The following is an 18,863-nucleotide window of genomic DNA, read 5'->3' as shown; positions in this document are numbered from 1 at the left end:
GCTTGCTACCAGTGTTAAAGACTGCGATGGAGCTCCGTATGCCACGGCAAACTGGCTGACACTGACGGCGGCGGTGCACAAATGCTGCGCAGCTAGCGCCATTCGACGGCCAACACCGCGGTTCCTGGTGTGTCCGCTGTGCCGTGCGTGTGATCATTGCTTGTACAGCCCTCTCGCAGTGTCCGGAGTAAGTATGGTGGGTCTGACACATCGGTGTCAATGTGTTCTTTTTTCCATTTCCAGGAGTGTATATCAACAGAGCGCGAGACTCATCTGACGAGTCCTTGATTTTCCTGTCGTCTGGGGTCCAACCAACATGGTCATCAGCACAGGAGAGGCGCCGCAGCGTAGGTCGTGATGTTAGCAAACGCTTGCCTGTTAGCACTGACAGCTCTGTGCAAACGTCGCTGCTCTCGGTCGTTAAGCGAAGGTCGTCGGTCACTATGTTTTCTGTGGTGAGAGCTAGTGGCTGAAATTTTGTGTTCTCGATACATTCTTGACACTGTGGATCTTGAAATACTGAATTTACTAACCATTTTCGAAATGGAAGAACCCTTGCGTCTTGCTCCAGCTACCATTCTGCGTTCAGAGACTGTCAGTTCCCGTCGTGCGACCGTAATTACGTCAGCTAACTTTTCACACCACCCGATAAATAACACCTCCGCCAATCCAGCGTCTTTGTATACCTTGCGTATGCCATACTAACGCCATCTGTATATGTGCTTATAGCTATCCCACGACTTTCGTCCCCTGGCGTATTTCACGCATCCTCCTGCGTTGGGTGTGTTCGCTGCTTTTCCTATTTATCAGGCGTGTTCAAAAATGGTTCAAATGGCTCTGTGCACTATGGGACTTAACTTCTAAGGTCATCAGTTCCCTAGAACTTAGAACTACTTAAACCTAAGTAACCTAAGGACATCACACACATCCATGCCCGAGGCAGGATTCGAACCTGCGACCGCAGCGGTCGCGCGGTTCCAGACTGTAGCGCCTAGAACCGCTGGGCCACTCCGGCCGGCTCAGGCATGTTTCCTTGCCAGTTAAATACTTCGTCTAGAAATACTCCGATATGTTTTACCTGTGCCTCTGGGCTGGTTTCTTGTCCTCACAGTCGAATCTTTAGTCCTTATGGTTGTTGCGTTCCTAGCACAGTAAAGGGTCGGTCTCGGAGGAATATTACGTGGCTTTTTGTAGAATTAGGTCATAACTTCCAATTTGCGGTATCATCCAAGGCTATACCTTCATTCCACCATCGAGGTCTAGGCAGGACCGGTTAGAGAACATTTTTTCTCACAAGCGACATACTGTATTTCCCTCGAACACTTTCACCACCCATAAATTTTCGCTACTAATTGTGATATGCGTTGTATGCAACTCTTGCACTTCTGTGCCTCTCTCTCAGCTTGACGCCCCGTAAGTCATGTATACAAGCCTTGCAGTTGTGGTACTTCTATCGCCTGTCTCACATTGACGCCCCAAGCGTCGGTTTGTGTCACTTGGACCTTGGTCTAGGAATGCCGGCTGAATAAGTTACGTAGACCTTAGTAATAGTGATGTGACTTCTTGCTGAGACATCCCTGTATTTGACGTGCAGCATGTCGGCAGTTGGTCATAAACTCCGCCTATAATTTCCTGACACATACGTGTGCTATTAATTGAACAACTTAGCGTGGGAAGCTGAAACTTGACATTTTAAACAGCAGCCCAGCAAGCCATACCTTAGTAGTGTCGAGATCGACGTCAAAGATGAGTGGTGCAGATGCGTCTGTCATGTTGAATATTCCGTTGCTTTGCTGATTAACTAAATCCAGCTTCTCAGTGGCATGATACTGCTGTTTTCCTCATGTTGTTGCAGTATGTGGTTAATGATGGTTTCGAAGATTTTCTCTGGGAGCATGGTAGTCTGTCTTTTATAGATGGGATTTTATCTGCTTGTCAGCTCTCAGAATCATCCTAATTTTCCCTTGCTTCCATTTCCGAGGGGCTTCTTTTGTTTTAAGACTCCGAATAAAGTTTTTAATGTGTTGGAGAAGCCTTGTGTTGGGAGTAGTTTATGATTTGTCTACCGATACCGTCATTCTCAAGAGGTATGTTTATTTTTAAAGCTAACTCTGTAAATCCCTGTACTAGTGGCTGACCAAAGCCTGTGTTACTTTTCGAGTAGCGAGGATAATTCACATACTACTATGTCTTCGTGAGTTAATGTCGAAATTAGGATTTCGTGTGTGACTGTGTAATTTTTCCAGTAGATTACGGAACACTCCGGCTTTAGCACGATTGTCTGTATGATGTTATCATTTATTTCTAAGGCTGGTTTTGACAGATCGAGTGAACTGTGATTCGTTTCTATTTTCTGTACGAGAAACTAGCATTGTGAGGGTCCAATCCTGGAGACCCGCTTGCCTACCTGTTAGCTCGTCAATTTTGGTAAATTTCATTTCTTTTAGGGCCATTGACTCTTTTCCAATCAGTCTCTGCGCTTTTGATGTTTTATTTGGCTGTGTGTTCCCTTTACCTTGGTTTTTTTAGCTTGTACAGTTGCTGGGTTTAGTTTTCTTTTGTGGTTTGGTAGCTGATGTTTGTGGCTTATCTACTTACGTAAAATTTAATATCTGACCTTCCACTTCAACACATTATTGACCCTTAAAAAAAGCACTACATGTCGCTTATACGTGGAGAGACACAAGTGAAAAGCTCAAGTAACTTTTATTTTTCTCTTCTGAATGAAAAGCAGCATTTTTAAGTATCGACGTTCGGGGTCACAGCACCGAGTTACGACACCTGAAGATGTGCGTATAACAACTCAAAACTGGTCGTGTGTTAAATAAAAGAACCTTACAACTGTAGCGGTATTTTCAACTTTTGGTATAATGCTGAGTTGCGGATGTTCCTCCGACACGATTGTTTGTAATATCGAAACAGTTAAAGAAATCTTCGAACTGCCCAATGTTAGAGAGCTGCAATTCCAAACTATAGAATTTTTTTAGCCTCGTGGCTCGCCAACCGCTTCGGTGTACTAAGTGTGCCAAAAACACACATAATTTCGTCGAGTTGGCGAGTTTTTTCTTAAAGCAAGTCAATTATTCAGGCTTTCGGATAAATTCGATCTGTCGAGGTTCGAATTAGTAAGAGTCGACTGTATTACTTTCCTTGTCGATTCTGCGGAGGACTATCAAATTTCTCAGCAGTCCACTAAACATTGACCATCTTAGCACCATATTTAATCTATTCGATTCCCCGTTTTTCCGATTTTCTCGCAATCCATGATTCAGTTCCATAGATTTCACACTATCAGACTTCTTTTAGCAAGGAATACCTTCACTGCCTGCGCTAATACGGTCCTGCTTCCGGTTATATTATCACATTTCACAATACGTGAGCGCAGTGATACTGAGATGACAGTCAACAGTGAGACGACATGCCACAACATTTCATGGTTCACTATAACAAGCCATCAAGGAAGAACGCGAGAAATTCGCCGCAAAAATCGTAACTTTAAACGAACTCATACCTTGCGAATATTGAACCAATTATGTCCCCCGCATCTGACAAATGCTGTTCCATTACGCTCCCTTAACGAGCGACATTAATTTCGCTGTTAGACCCGCTCGCTGTGGCCATGTACAGAGTTCTGCGTGATGGGAACGGCTCCCGCTCGCACAACCTCAGTGGAGTAATCAACTTAATTCACGGAAAATACATATTCAGTAGGCCACGCCAGCCCGCAACTCTCTCTCTCTCTCTCTCTCTCTCTCTCTCTCTCGCTCTATCTCTCTCTATCTCTCTCTCTCTCTCTCTCTCTCTCTCTCTCTCTCTCTCTCTGCCCCCACCCACGTATCACCACGTAAAACCTCTCGCTCTCATTCTCCTACTCTATCACTCTTTCTTTCGCCGTCAGAAAAAAACCAATGTCGTTTGCACTGCGCTATTCGCGAGTACGCTGAATTGCCACAGAGAGGCGTATTAGCATAAAAATTCCTACTCTGGAAAAGCCAGTTTCCAACAGTGAAGTGGTCGTTGAAAACCGATGTATCGAATGGGCAATAATACAGGTATCATACTTTTTTTCGCTTGATGCCTTCAAATAGCTTCCGAAGCACGCGGAGTGTTTCGTTTTCCAAATGTTACAGTGTGACAATTCTTCTTTTATCCCGAGAGTCGCACAGGATGTCGATACAACATTGGTTAATGAATTTCTGTTCTCGGCAACAAGATTCTAAATTTATATGTACGTCTTCAGACCAAGAGTGGCCTACCGGGACCACCCGACAGCCGTGTCATCCTCAGTGGAGAATGCGGATAGGAGGGCGTAGTGCACACCGCTGTCCCGGTCGTTATGATGGTATTCTTGACCGAAGCCGGTCGAGTAGCTCCTGAATTGGCATCACGAGGCTGAGTGCACCCCGAAAAATGGCAACAGCGCATGGCGGCCTGGATGGTCACCCATCCAAGTGCCGACCACGCCCGACACCGCTTAACTTCGGTGATCTCACGGGAACCGGTGTATCCACTGCGGCAAGGCCGTTGCCAAATTTATATGTACAGAGGTGTAAAAATGATTAGATCCAAACAGAATTTTTGCATGAAAGAACAACCACTTTTGACTTTTACGCTTCCACGAGAATAACAGTATGATCAACAAATCTGTCAGTAATGCATTCTTCGTTGATTAAAACTTCTTCCTAACGTTCAAAAAGCTGTTCAATCCCTCAGCGGTAGAAATCGCCTGCTTTCGATTACAAGAAATCGTCCAGCCAAGCCTTCATCTGCACGTCGTTACTGAGCGATGCACTAAGTAATGCTTTCGAGAGAGACTGGAACAGACAGAAATCAGGAGGCGCCAAGTAGGGAGAATAGGGGCGATGTGGTTGCACTCACCGGCCAAGCGTTTGAATGGCTTCTCCGGCCCTATTGGCCACGTGAGGGAATTTTCGTACAGCAGAAGAACGGTCCAGTTAAATCTCTTCTTAGGTACTGTAGGTGATAATTTTGCTTTCTTACATGGCTACCATACCGGAAGACCGGCAGTAGCAATAGGTGCTGTGCAGACAGCGAAGATGGAAATATGTACCCCACACTCTTGCAGGCAAGTCTTTAATCTTGACTAGTAAATCTTCTGTTACTTTACGTTTAATTCTTGGACTCAGTTTAATTTTCGTAAACATCTTTCTGATGGAGAAGAGTGATAGTAATGCCCCACTTAATTTCGTTGTGAATCTGATAACTCCACCCCTTTGCATTACTGTACAGGAAGGCAAGACTGAGACATTGAAGACTATGATGACAATGACGACAGTAATTCTTGCTACAAAAGAGCAGGTAATTGTAATTACTTCGTTTATTACAAAAATCTGTCATCCGTTGCTTTTGATGAAAGGGTATTTGAAGTCAGCATTTCTTCCTTAAAACAGACGTGTTGCCACTGCAAAACTAATGCAGTAAGTCGAACAGATATTGCCACATGCTTAAATATTCAGTGCAGTATAAGGATAAACGCAAACAAGGTAGAAGTTAAAGCACTTCTTTTTCTTCTGCTTCCCTTGGGTGTCATGTTGTCGCGCCTCCTATAATAAGCGTATGTTGAATAATGAGAACGTCAGACAAGATCTTATCTGCCGGCCTGTTGTTATGTTCAACAATAGTTTAAAGGCAGTTTGAGATATATACTGTCAGCTATCTTTGGAATGGCTTGAGGGCAGATTTGCACAACGCTATAGACAACCTGTTAAGGGCGTCGTTATTTATGGTTCTCTGCTTGTTTGTCACGTACATCAAATGAATTTTAACAAGATGTACACTAGGTCCAGGACATTTCTAATCATTGTGAGGTGAAGTTTTGTGGTGTTATTGTAAGCTAATTACAAAATTCACAGCAGGTATTACGATTGTAGTCAGGGCTAAGGTGTCAAGCAAGATAATTTCTGATATTGTCTGTATATTGTTACTTGGTGTTTGTAAGAGTAATCCTTTGGTTACTACAAGAGTGTACAGCATTTGTACGTATTTTGACTGTGCGTTACTTACTGACCTGTTACGGACTATAAAATGTGTTTATGCTTTCTGAAAGATTAATAATGTTAACATACTTTCACATAATCTGACATTATGATTTGATAACTGTGCAAATGTTTATGCATTTGGCACTTTTACGACTTCCAACACAGTTTATACATAATTTCAAACTTTCCTGAAATTTACATGCTTAACGTCAAATGTTTAGCACGTTAATTCAATTCTAATAAGTTTGGAGCCGTTTTATACATGTGAGTTCGATTCACGTTGACTGCCGTGCGGCCGCTGGTGGCCACAGCACGACCACACACCTGTCGCCGTGCGCTTGGCGTGGCCCGACGGTGAAATATCCATCACTAACAAGGGGATCGTACGTACTCGCCCTCAGAGATTTTATTCATATCGATAAGGTGTGTGAACGTGGCCATGACTTCAACATATGTTAAAAGAAATGTGCAACTCTCAACCGATTTCGAGAAAATGGAGTTTGAAAGTTTTAGGCATGCATGTATATTATCGTGAGATCGCTAGCAGCCAAGGATTTCGTAGACGAGGGAAACAGCGCTTAGTATCATAAGACGGAAGCCTCTGGATCGAATCTTGTTTTTTTCTTCTATTCCACGTAATTCTAATGACAGGTTTGTTATGATTGCGCAAGTTATCAGTTGTTCAGATATCATTTATTGTTAAAATAATCTTCACCTTAAAAACTCTGGGTTTTCTCTAACATGTTGGACGTGGTTTACCATCATAATCATATTCCTGCAGGTACTTTTCAACACATTATGAAGCCATTTTCCCTGTGTAGGTACAGGTACGGTGCGACTCACCGTGTGAACCCATTTTCCTGGTAATCCTGCCGTTAGTTTTGATCCACCAGAGGCCGCTGCATTTGCGGGTGGAGGAGATGGCTCTGAGCACTATGGGACTTAACATCTGAGGTCATTAGTCCCCTAGAACTTAGAACTACTTGAACCTAACTAACCTAAGGACATCACACACATCCATGCCCGATGCAGGACACGAACCTGCGACCGGAGCGATCGCGCGGTTCCAGACTGAAGCGCCTAGAACCGCTCGGCCACACCTGCCGGCCGCGAATGGAGGGAGAAAGGGAACAACGTTTAAAAAACAAGATTAATACTTTATTCGTACTTTAGCCCACACGGTAGTCTGATTTTAAGAGTAAATGTTTAGATATGCCTGGCATTCTCGACAGTATGAGAAAGTGAGCCTTACTGTGCAGCCGAATCGGTTTGTAGTGAAATTTCAAAAGTTCGATTAAAAACGGTACTTGTGTAAAATGAACAGCTTTGCCTCCAAAACAATGGCATCGCTTCTATGCCTTCTACCTCAATAAGACAAGAACACATGGAAATTCAAGAACAAATATTACACAGAATTTTCGAAAGGGTAGCTGAGAAATAAGTCGTGGTACAAGATGAACTAAATGCCTACAAAGTCATTGAAGAAGAGGGTATGTTTGAAGAAACTGAAGAAGTTGTTTCATTTTCATCAGTGGTTTACGAGGTCGAAGAGAAGCAGTCGAAAATGGACAGCGACGACGTTCCGCAGTATTACATGATTAGGGTTGTCAAACTAGCGAGAGAACATCAAGGATAGAGGAGAGCTTCACGCTTTAAACGCATGAAAGGTTTGAAAAAATTGGAAGAACATATAAAACAAGGTGGAATAAGGCATGAACAACTTAATCGTTTAGTAGAACCTCGAATATATAAACAGTAGCTGACGACGAGGAACCTGCAACAATGGAACAGTGGGCTCTTGCTACAGCTAGTCCATTTCCCGATTTACATTTTCGAGGTTTTGACTCTTCAAACGAATACATCGGATTCGTCAGAGAAAAATCACCAGATTTATCTCCTAGGCGGAAAGAACTTTTCTGCAGCAAGTCGTTGATGGAGCAGCAAATCATCCTCATACTAAAATACAAGGATCTTGCTCTTAACAGTGATCAAACTGGTAGTACACACAAAAGTACCTGATACATTTACATCAATTTCAGTACTATTTTTATAGACTATTCGATGCTAATTTGTGTATGTTTGTTCTAGAGTGCGTATTTAAAATCTAACTTATGATCGAACTCTCGCCGAAGTCGGAGCAAAGGTGGCTCTTGCGCAGCGAAAGAATATGCATTCGTATACTGCACGATATGCTGTCACCTTATGTGGAAAATTACTACCAACGGCCTTCGTTTGCTTGCAAAAGACCACTGGCTCATTTGGACCAATGGTGCAAAAAGCACTGATGAATATGAACGAAAATACAAAAGCGAAGTCCGGCAAACTCACATCAGTACTATAAAAGAAATTTCTAGTTGAAGTCTTGAAGCCATACGTGAGAGAAGAACAATTTCTTTTGCTATTCGAATCACGGGGAGGACAAGCGAACCCGGTTTCGTACGACGAAGTTTTTCCACATAGAAGGAGTCTGCCGACGTGCAGTATTAAAATAATTCCTCAAAAATGTACTTCGCTGGTGCAGCCCTGAGACGTCTGTGTTAACAGGCAGGTGAAAAATCCTATAAAGCGACTAAACAAATGGTCACACATCATCGAACACAACAGAGAGATAGCTTCAAGAGCAGACTGCACAAAAATTCAATCATTCGTACGCCATCAGCTGTCTGCATCAATTTTCGATGATGAGCTCAGGTATGCGTAGCACGCTGTGAAACTACGTGATGATTAGGACCGTTCATGAACGTAAACCAACTTTGTTTTGCAGTAGAAGCAATGAAAAAAAGCATGCTTCTGCAAAAAAAAAAAAAATGGTTCAAATGGCTCTGAGCCCTGGGGGACAACTTCTGAGGTCATCAGTCCCTTGAACTTAGAACTACTTAAACCTAACTAACCTAAGGACATCACACACATCCATGCCCGAGGCAGGATTCAAACCTGCGACTGTAGCGCCTAGAACCGCTCAGCCACACAGGCCAGCACTTACGCAAAAACTTGGCGTTCATTTTGTGTACTGTATGCCACAATAATTATTCTCTCACATGTATTTACGATCAGTTTCACCCTGATTCGTGCAGTCCTCCATACTTACCACTAATGCAGGTACAATAACGTCAATAAAAAGACTAAGCTGATTTTATTCAAAATGGTGACGTACCCTTTATTTCCAATAACCTTACAAAAATATTTTTTTCCTACTTTTCAGGACCAATATTAAGCAGATTATAAATGAATAATTAAATACTGATAATTTGGACAGTCATAATAAATCTGTCGTTAGTTACGTGGGAATAAAAAAAAAGCAACAAAAGAAACAACAACAGCGAGATTCAGACATTGTGCATATGATACTACGCACTTAATCCTTTGGCTACCAACTCCTTGCCTGTTAGTGACCACACAATAGCGTATATACGCATGCCTAAAATTTTCAAACTCCATTCTCTAAATAAACGGTTGAGAGTTGCACCTTCCTCTTCACATAAGTTGCAGTCCTAGCCAAGATCTACACACCCTGTCAACATGAATCAAATTGCTAAGAGGAAGTGTGTATGGTCCCCTTGAAAGCGTGCAGCAGTCAACGTGTTAGAAATATGGCGTTTACTGGTATATTCACATAAAACTGTTCAGTCCACTCTCTCGTAGCTGAGAATAATCCGAGCAGGTCCACCATACCTCTTGATAGGCACATTTTTGGCGCTCTTGAGCAATATAGAAGATTGTCTGGCGCTCTGGTCCACAGTCACATTGGGATGTAGGCACTTTACCGCATTTAAACAGCAAATCCGCACTTCTGCCAAAGCCTGTAGGTATTCTGCTGGCAGTTTTCCAGACTTTACGCGGCAAGTCAAAGCCGCTATGTTAAAATATTAAAGCGTCCATTGATCTCTATGGCCCCTCTGAACTGAACTGAATGCTTTACTAGTGTACATGTCCGGAATGTCCCTATTTCAAACAAGTGCCGCACAAATGTCAAATTTCATTTGGAAAGTTCTCTGCAGCGGCAGTCGAAATCACTGCGTCTGAGTCAGTAACTCATTCGTCATTTTCTGCAACACATATAAGGCCGATGTTACTGTATTCAACATGAATTTTTATCAAAACCTCTGCAATGTTTATGTTAAGTGCTATGCCGACAGATCGAAAGATATGTGGGAGCGAGGGGTTAATCGTTTGTGGAAGGAAGCTAAGTTGAAGTTCGACGACAAGAATTCTCTTAGTGATCATACAGGGTGATTCAAAAAGAATACCACAACTTTAGGAATTTAAAACTCTGCAACGACAAAAGGCAGAGCTAAGCACTATCTGTCAGCGAATTAAGGGAGCTATAAAGTTTCATTTAGTTGTACATTTGTTCGCTTGAGGCGCTGTTGACTAGGCGTCAGCGTCAGTTGATGCTAAGATGGCGACCGCTCAACAGAAAGCTTTTTGTGTTATTGAGTACGGCAGAAGTGAATCGACGACAGTTGTTCAGCGTGCATTTCGAACGAAGTATGGTGTTAAACCTCCTGATAGGTGGTGTATTAAACGTTGGTATAAACAGTTTACAGAGAATGGGTGTTTGTGCAAAGGGAAAAGTTCTGGACGGCCGAGAACGAGTGATGAAAATGTAGCACGCATCCAGCAAGCATTTGTTCGCAGCCCAGGAAAATCGACTCGCAGAGCTAGCAGAGAGCTGCAAATTCCACAATCAACTGTATGGAGAGTCCTACGAAAAAGGTTAGTTATGAAACCTTATCGTCTGAAATTGGTTCAAGCACTGTCTGCAGCTGATAAGATTAAAAGAATCGATTTCTGTGATTTTATCCTTGCTCAAATGGAAACAGATGAATCTTTCGTTTCAAAGATTGTGTTTAGTGATGAAGCAACTTTCCACACTAACGGGAAAGTCAACCGTCACAATGTCTGTATATGGGGCACTGAGAATCCGCGGGAAACAACTCAGTATGAACTTGACTCGCCTAAGGTGAACGTTTTCTGTGCCACTTCAGCCAATAAAGTTTTTGGGCCCTTTTTCTTCGAAGGTGCTACTGTAACTGGACTACAGTATCTGGAGATGTTACAGAATTGACTGTTCCTTCAGCTCGAACAAGAAGCACAGCAATTCATATTTCAGCAGGATGGAGCGCCACCACATTGGCACTTATCTGTCCGTAACTACCTGAACGTCAACTACCCGAGGCGATGGATCGGCCGCCAGGCAGCCCGTGACAGAGCACTTCATCACTGGCCTTCAAGAAGCCCTGATCTTACCCCCTGCGATTTTTTCTTATGGGGGTATGTTAAGGATATGGTGTTTCGGCCACCTCTCCCAGCCACCATTGATGATTTGAAACGAGAAATAACAGCAGCTATCCAAACTGTTACGCCTGATATGCTACAGAGAGTGTGGAACGAGTTGGAGTATCGGGTTGATATTGCTCGTGTGTCTGGAGGGGGCCATATTGAACATCTCTGAACTTGTTTTTGAGTGAAAAAAAAACCATTTTAAATACTCTTTGTAATGATGTATAACAGAAGGTTATATTATGTTTCTTTCATTAAATACACATTTTTAAAGTTGTGGTATTCTTTTTGAATCACCCTGTATAAAGCAAGAGACCCTAATGCTGCGTAATCACGCGGTTCAAACAAATGTACAAATAACGTTCCTGTTCGTCTGCAAAGTAAGTAGAGGTTCAGCGACATTTAAATTATATATCGCTAAAAGGTGAGTTTTAAGGAATCCGCCAAATAGGTTAATACTATCACTGTCTGTCTATCTATCTGAATACTAATCGGTGTTGGCATGTTTAAAATGAAGAGTTTTTGTCACGCGTTAAAAATACTGTTTAATGAACTTTTTAATAAATAAACTTTTTTAATAAAAATAAGTGTTTTAACGAATGTTTAAGTTGCAAACTTTTCCTTCCTAAGTATTTTTCCTCGACTCGAGGGTAAAATTCACGCGAGAGGAAGGAGAGGTGGGGGTTGGGTACACATACTCCAATTCAATAGAGCCATCGCATAATCCGGTTACAGTTCAACTGCAGTTATTGAACATAAAATTAGTTATGAAAGTAAGCATAGTACGTGGTGTCCAGTGAAGGAGTCCCTGATTTCGAAAGTGAATACGTCGAAAATTGAGATCGTTGGACTGAAGCACCAAACTGTACGTTTGTTGTGTAATTTGTAAGCATTTTATACAGAAGTAATGCAGTACTTTCGAAATAGTTCTAAAAGCTGCTAACAGATGATGCTGTGTGTGGGTTGTGCTGCTCATGCATTATCAGCATGCGTAATTCGTCTCCTGTAAGCAGTCTCTGCAAGCACATCGCAATCTTTTCAAAATGTGTACCACTTGCGCAGTATGGAGGTGGCGCAAACGAACAATGAAATTTGCAAAACATCCTGTGGTGTCTCAACGCAACCGGATCCAGTTTTTGACGTTGCTGAGCAACAGTCATACAATACATTTTGCCGGCCGGAGTGGTCGAGCGGTTCTAGGCGCTACAGTCTGGAACCGCGAGACCGCTACGGTCGCAGATTCGAATCCTGCCTCGGGCATGAATGTGTGTGATGTCCTTAGGTTAGTGAGGTTTAAGTAGTTCTAAGTTCTAGGGGACTGATGATCTCAGAAGTTAAGTCCCATAGTGCTCAGAACCATTTGAACCAATACGTTTTAAAGGAACACGCTACCGTTGGACTGACTTATTATTTATTTAATTATGACCCTGATTTCGACCTTTTATGCCCCATACTTGACAATGGCGCTAAAGGTCGGAACTTGGGTTATGCTCAAATAAACAATAAAACAGTCAAATGGCAGTGTGTTCATATGACATACGGATTCAGATGCCAGACACATCGCCGTTTAAATTTTACCCAGCGTGGCGGGATGGTTCCGGAAGATACTGTATTTCAATGTGCCCCGCAAAATGTTTTCACAGAGAATCAGCTCGGGAGAGTCCCTGCGTCAGTAATAACTCTGCAATAATCCAATGCACTGACTTTGCGATGTGAACCGCTCAGTGCCTGAAGCCCTATTCTGTATCGTTCATACAGGTCGGTGCAGTAGGTCAGCCTCGATAGTGACGTCATTTTCGGCTCTTTATCCGATGTTACTATTTTGTAAGCTTCTGAGTCCAATTAGCGATCGGTCCTCCTACCGATTTTTCGACAGTTGTACCGAGAGGTTTTGAATTTCGGTATGGCCCTCTCGTTCAGTTCGGTGTGATTTGTTTACACCTATAATTTGTTATTTTAAACATATGGAGCGGTTTAAGCGTCGGATTTGGTGACTGTGTTACTGAAGAATCACCAGGACCCATCCAGGTGGAAAGTGAGTTCGTAATAGACTATTTTCCTTTGTTAGAAATATGGTTTGTATTGTTGTCACTGTGAATGTTTATGACATAAAAAACAGTTTCTATCAATATCCTCACAAAATACTTGTTATTTTTATGTAATTAAGAGTTTTAAGAAATCATTAATTTTCAAAAGGTCGACTGTGCTTGTGTCGCGACTAAAATTACTAGTGACTTCGCGTACATTTTTCCGCATATGGTTTACTTATTAACTATCGAAACACCTTTAAAACTTTTAAGTAACAATGCAAAGGAATCTTGTGAGACCTGAAGACTGGAATTATGTAGAACAAAGCGCTGCATACAGGTGAGTATTAGTGGCGTAGTAGGTTAGGCACGAACTGCTGTGTGAAAGATCATGGGTTCGCATACTGCTGGGTATCATAAAACTTTTTTCTTCTTCACATTCTGAGACTTCCTTAATTGTCAACGTTAAGCATTTTCCTGATATATTCATTATTATTTACACGTAAGAGCGCGCTTTCTCAGTAATGAGTATCTTCGGTTTCGTGACTTCCGTATGTTTAAGAAGTGAAAGATGAAACTGCTGTATGTGAAGCAACTGACAGTGACATTTATTCTTCTGGTAACAAATAATTTATTTTTTTCTGAATTCGAAGCAATTTCCGAGTGCGTGGTCAGACAGTACTCTAAGGTTGGAACTCAAACTACTGCAAATGAAACTCGTCTTTATACATTAGCTTCTCACAAGTATTTATCTGCGAGTGAATGGTTAACAACATTAAACAGAGATCAAAGATTCCCATCGTGATGTTTTCAGACTATACCGCCATATATGAAACATTTTGATCCATTGGATGCTTTTTATAAACTACAACGAACTTCTATAGCTTCACTCGCCACACGCTCTCGAAAATGCATTTCTTAAATTTTGTTTTTATGAACCAAATTGTTGATGTATCATATAGGGAAGTAGACTCCTTCATCATTTTGATCTGTAGGAGCGAGTTACTACCACATTCTATACATGTTATTCTTTGTCACTCTCTGAAAAAAAATGTCTGGTTTGTGGAGATGTGTTCCGCGTATGCTACTAATTGAAGGCAGTTTGTTTATTGCCATACGCGTTTCGCTTCTTTTATTCGTGGAGCATCTTCACTAATACAAGGAGCGAAACGCGTATGGCATTAGCTTAAATGAAGCAGGCGATACCGGGAAACACCCAAACATACTAGAGAATGTGGTATCAAACAATTCAGTTAACATCGCCTCAAATGAAGCATGCGATTCCCATCAACCATTGAACAATAAAAGAAAATGGTATCGTACACTTCAATTGATCTATAATACACCTCATATGAAACAGTTGAGTTCAATCAACCCTCCGACATACAAAACAATACAAGGAAATATTAACCTATAAAACATCACTAAAAGACACAATACAACAAAAACCATCCACACCTATCATCAACAATAATAGAAACTACAGTACAAAAATCTTTCTTAACCTTGTTTGGCTCCCGAAATGGCATAGATGATGGGTGGTATCCCGTGCTTCAACTGACCCAATTTTTAATACAGCTGAATATTAACTATAGAACTACAGTGTAACTTACATTAATAGCATTACAACAGTTTCAAAACTGACTTTAGTTCATGGCTGCTGTAGTCTTCACGCCTTCTTATTTTACTCGTGCAATCAGTAGCAAGATGTCTGCCTTTCATGAACCAAGAGCGTACATAGTCCATGGGCAGGAACAACATCAGTGAAGGAGCAACCAACTTTTATGAACATCAGATTGCTGACTGTGGAAAGATGAAATGAAGCTCTCGTTGGCGAGACGATCAGATTCATTTGGGAAAATCCACGTTCACATTCACTCGTTGATATAGGAACACATTTCAGTGCATTCTGAAGACGAAGGAAGGATGCTGGAATTTTATTCTCCATCATGGTAGCGGGACCGCAGAGACATCTATCGGTAGCTCGGCGTTTGAGCGTACCCTTATCCTTTTAGCACTACCATCGCCCACTATTAGCGGGCGAGGGCATTACATGCTTGTCGAACTGGATGCCAGCGATTCAATTGTTGAGAACGGTTGCCGCAGACTCGAAATGCTTGAAACAGTCCATGAGATCGCTTTTACCACCAAAAACTGCACAGGTATCGTTCGTATTGCAATTACCAACACGAAAAAAATGAAATAAAAAATTTACGTCCGTGAAATAAATCTTTGACACGCTTCCAAAAAATTACTTTGTCGACGACAAATTTTAGGGGTACGCATCGCCCAGCGTTCCCCCAGAGAAACAGCACTACTTACAGAATAATGTTGTGGCCCTACTTCGAAAACAAGACCGTTCGGTGCGCTCGAGTACTAAACCGATCGGCAAAATGGAGGAAAGGTAAAGAGTAGGGCCCCTCGTCGATACTCCAACGCTGCCTGTGTGGCGAAAAAGTGTTCCAAAATTGCAACTTAATGATCATTAGTGATCAATTCTGATATGAATAAAGGGCCACTAATGCCACTACTACATACTGTAGCCCAAACAGTAAAGTTTGTGAGAATGCAGTGGTTTCACTTGACACAAATGCAGAATTTCGGAACTCTAAAATTGCTGGTTTTGTTTATTCACGACTCCATACAGATGAAAGTGTGCTTCATCTGTGAATCAGACGTAGTCAAGATCAAATCCTTCATTATCAGCCACTTTGCGAATAGGGATCACCAAGTTAGCCACCTGCCGCATGGCTCATACAGGTATGACTCGGAGACTTCTGATTTTGAAGTGAGATGTGTGTAGGTTCAGTTTCAGTATCACTTCAGATCTGTCCTGCTGCAATTATTCGAACAGATATTTGTCGATTTTGCTAAATAATTCCAGAAACTTCGGCGTCATTAGCATGAGTAACTACAGTTTGCCTGGGGTCAATATTCCCCATTACATCGTCAGCCACTCTCCTTTTCCTTTGGAATTTGCGAGAGAGATTGTGACTGTTTTTCGCATCGGGTCCGATTGTAACTCTAAATCGAGTTTGAAAACCGCGTCTTGTTGCCGTCGGACTGTGTTCTAAACTGTGGTACACCAGTACCAGAAAAACACTATTTCAACTTCTACCTTCGGTACGTCAACCCCGTTTCATGTGTCAACGGTGGAACTGATCTCTCTGAGGTGCTCCCGTAGAAACTCGCGGCATCCCAAACGACGTAGAAGTTGTGCGCGGTGCCGTCAGCGCCTGATGTCTAGGACGCCGCGGCAGTGGCCACTCTTCCTGATGCATCAAGAGTAGTGATTCTTGTCCGAGCGAAAGCTACAGGCGTTCTGTCTGGCCGGTTTTCGCTAACGGTCCACGAGCATGCAGATAAGTGCCAAGTAACAACTTAAGGCACTTGCCATGGGTCACGTGCGACAACTGATTGACAGAGAGGCTTCCCCTGATTACATGCAAAAAACAATTTTTTGTGTCTTCTGATGTCAGCACCTCTATCACTTCCGAATTAAAAATGGTGGGATTAAAAAGAGAGATAACCGTAACTGTTATAATGAAATCGTTTATCTTGTCATGAAGATCCACTTAACGGTGAAGACTGTATTTTATGGAACGATGGTGTATGGGATATTGAAAGTACTAGAATAGAAGAGACGTATTCGTGTCAAGTAATTAGTGATCTGCTCACTGAGACTGTCATAAGGCACCCGGTGCTTGCAAGCAACGAATACACCTACTCACTTCATTCTAGATGCCGCCCTTCAGCATGTAGGGGGTGTAACCTCCCCACAAAAATTTTAAAGAAAAAGAAAGGACAATACTTAATACAAATGGGAGCCGATTGTAACCTCCCCACAATAATTTTAAAGAAAGAAATATGACAATATTTAATTATGAATGCTAATGGACATTGCTCTATGCGTAACCTGCCCACAATGAAATGTACTGACAATGGCAACAAAAATGTGAAATTCGCAATCTGACTCAAATATAATTTCTTCACAAAATTTAAAGTCCGTTCAGTGACAAGAAAATACAATTAAACCGAAATATCGGTCTTTGGCCCTGTGTAAAACAATCAGAATTAAAGTCTTACCTCAGAATAAATGGATGTCACATATCTGCTCTTGTTGTTGCGCACCGCTTGGAGGAACTGCATTGCAAATAATAATATTCTCTTTTTTTTTGTGATTCTAGTGAAATTTTTCTTCAAAAGAAGTGGAATGAAATGGGAAGTGCAACGAGATCTTCAGTTCAATAAAAAATTAAATTTTTGAAAAAATGCTTTTGAAATAAAAATTATTATTGGGGGACTTGTTGGAGAATAGTTACAATAAATAAAATTTTTCATTATCTAATGATTATATTAATTAACAGTATACCTTATTCACCATCTTGACCAGTGTTGCCGACCGCTCTCCATGACGACTATTGGCGTACTGCACGCGACGACTACTGACTGAGTACAGCCCTCAACTAGACAGAGCTACAGACTCGCAACGACTGACTACTGACAGACTGAGAACCGCTCGCAACACTCGCGCGGTCAAGCGCATACTCTCTGGTCACAGATGCTACAATGCCTCGCCATCGCTGCTATGTTACATACGTGTTTCATAACCCTCCACTGGGGGGGCAAAAATTTGGCAGCGATGGTGAGTCATTTGGACTTGCCAAGCGCGGCAAAATTTTTCTTTAATTAACAAAATCCTACAACTTACAGAATATTTAAAAGTTGTGCACACGCACTAAGTACAAAATATATCAGACAAAGACAAAATGTGAATACAAAACATAGTAGCAAATCAGAAAAATGTATATACAAATTTTTTGACAGATAACAAAGTGCACAGGCACTGAAAAAATTCTTTAGCATATGCAGAACAAATAAACAGACTGGAAAAAAATATTATGTTGACAAGTGACATAAGTGTACTCGCATTGGAGTTCAGCGAATCGAAAAATGTATAACCTATGAACATAAATGATGTTACCAAAAAAATTTTTTTTTTTTTTTTTTTTTTTTGTGACAAGAATCAGGATAGGAAAGGGAAGGATTGCATCATGGTTGTAGCACTTTAGATTGCACACAGCTGTTCTGAAAGTCCATATCTTTCCACAGAAGTACAACACCAAGTGACACAACTTGAAGTTCTTTTCCCATCAGAATTTATCAGTGTAGCCAAGACACTGAACTGTCGTAGTAATGTTCCATGTTTTCATTTTGGCAGTACATTAGGTACACCAAACAGTGGGACCATAATAACGTCTTCATCGCTCACGGTGGTGGACAGCATGTCGTGTCAACACCACGCTCTTACAAGGCACACCAACGTAGAATTAGTGCAAAAACCAAATATAGTGCTCCATGATCACTAGGATAAACAGGACAAATGGACATTGCAATAATTTAGGGTAGTCAGCTTATGACGTGAAGGACATCAAGTCACATAATATTGACAGTTACAGACTTAATTAGCAGTTTGTGGCATTCATAGCCCAGTTATTGAACATTTCTGTACCAAGTATGTAGTATTACAGAAAAATGTTCATTAATTGTTTTA

At 41.7% G+C, this 18,863-nt stretch overlaps 1 pseudogene; it reads right to left on the bottom strand.

The window, feature by feature from the left end:
* Positions 1 to 4,411: 4,411 nt before the first annotated feature.
* On the bottom strand, positions 4,412 to 4,529 carry LOC126458879 (5S ribosomal RNA; annotated as a pseudogene).
* Positions 4,530 to 18,863: the final 14,334 nt, after the last annotated feature.

Source organism: Schistocerca serialis, chromosome 2 (genome assembly GCF_023864345.2).
Source record: "Schistocerca serialis cubense isolate TAMUIC-IGC-003099 chromosome 2, iqSchSeri2.2, whole genome shotgun sequence".
NCBI lineage: Eukaryota > Metazoa > Arthropoda > Insecta > Orthoptera > Acrididae > Schistocerca > Schistocerca serialis.
This window is presented reverse-complemented; position numbering and strand designations above follow the sequence as displayed.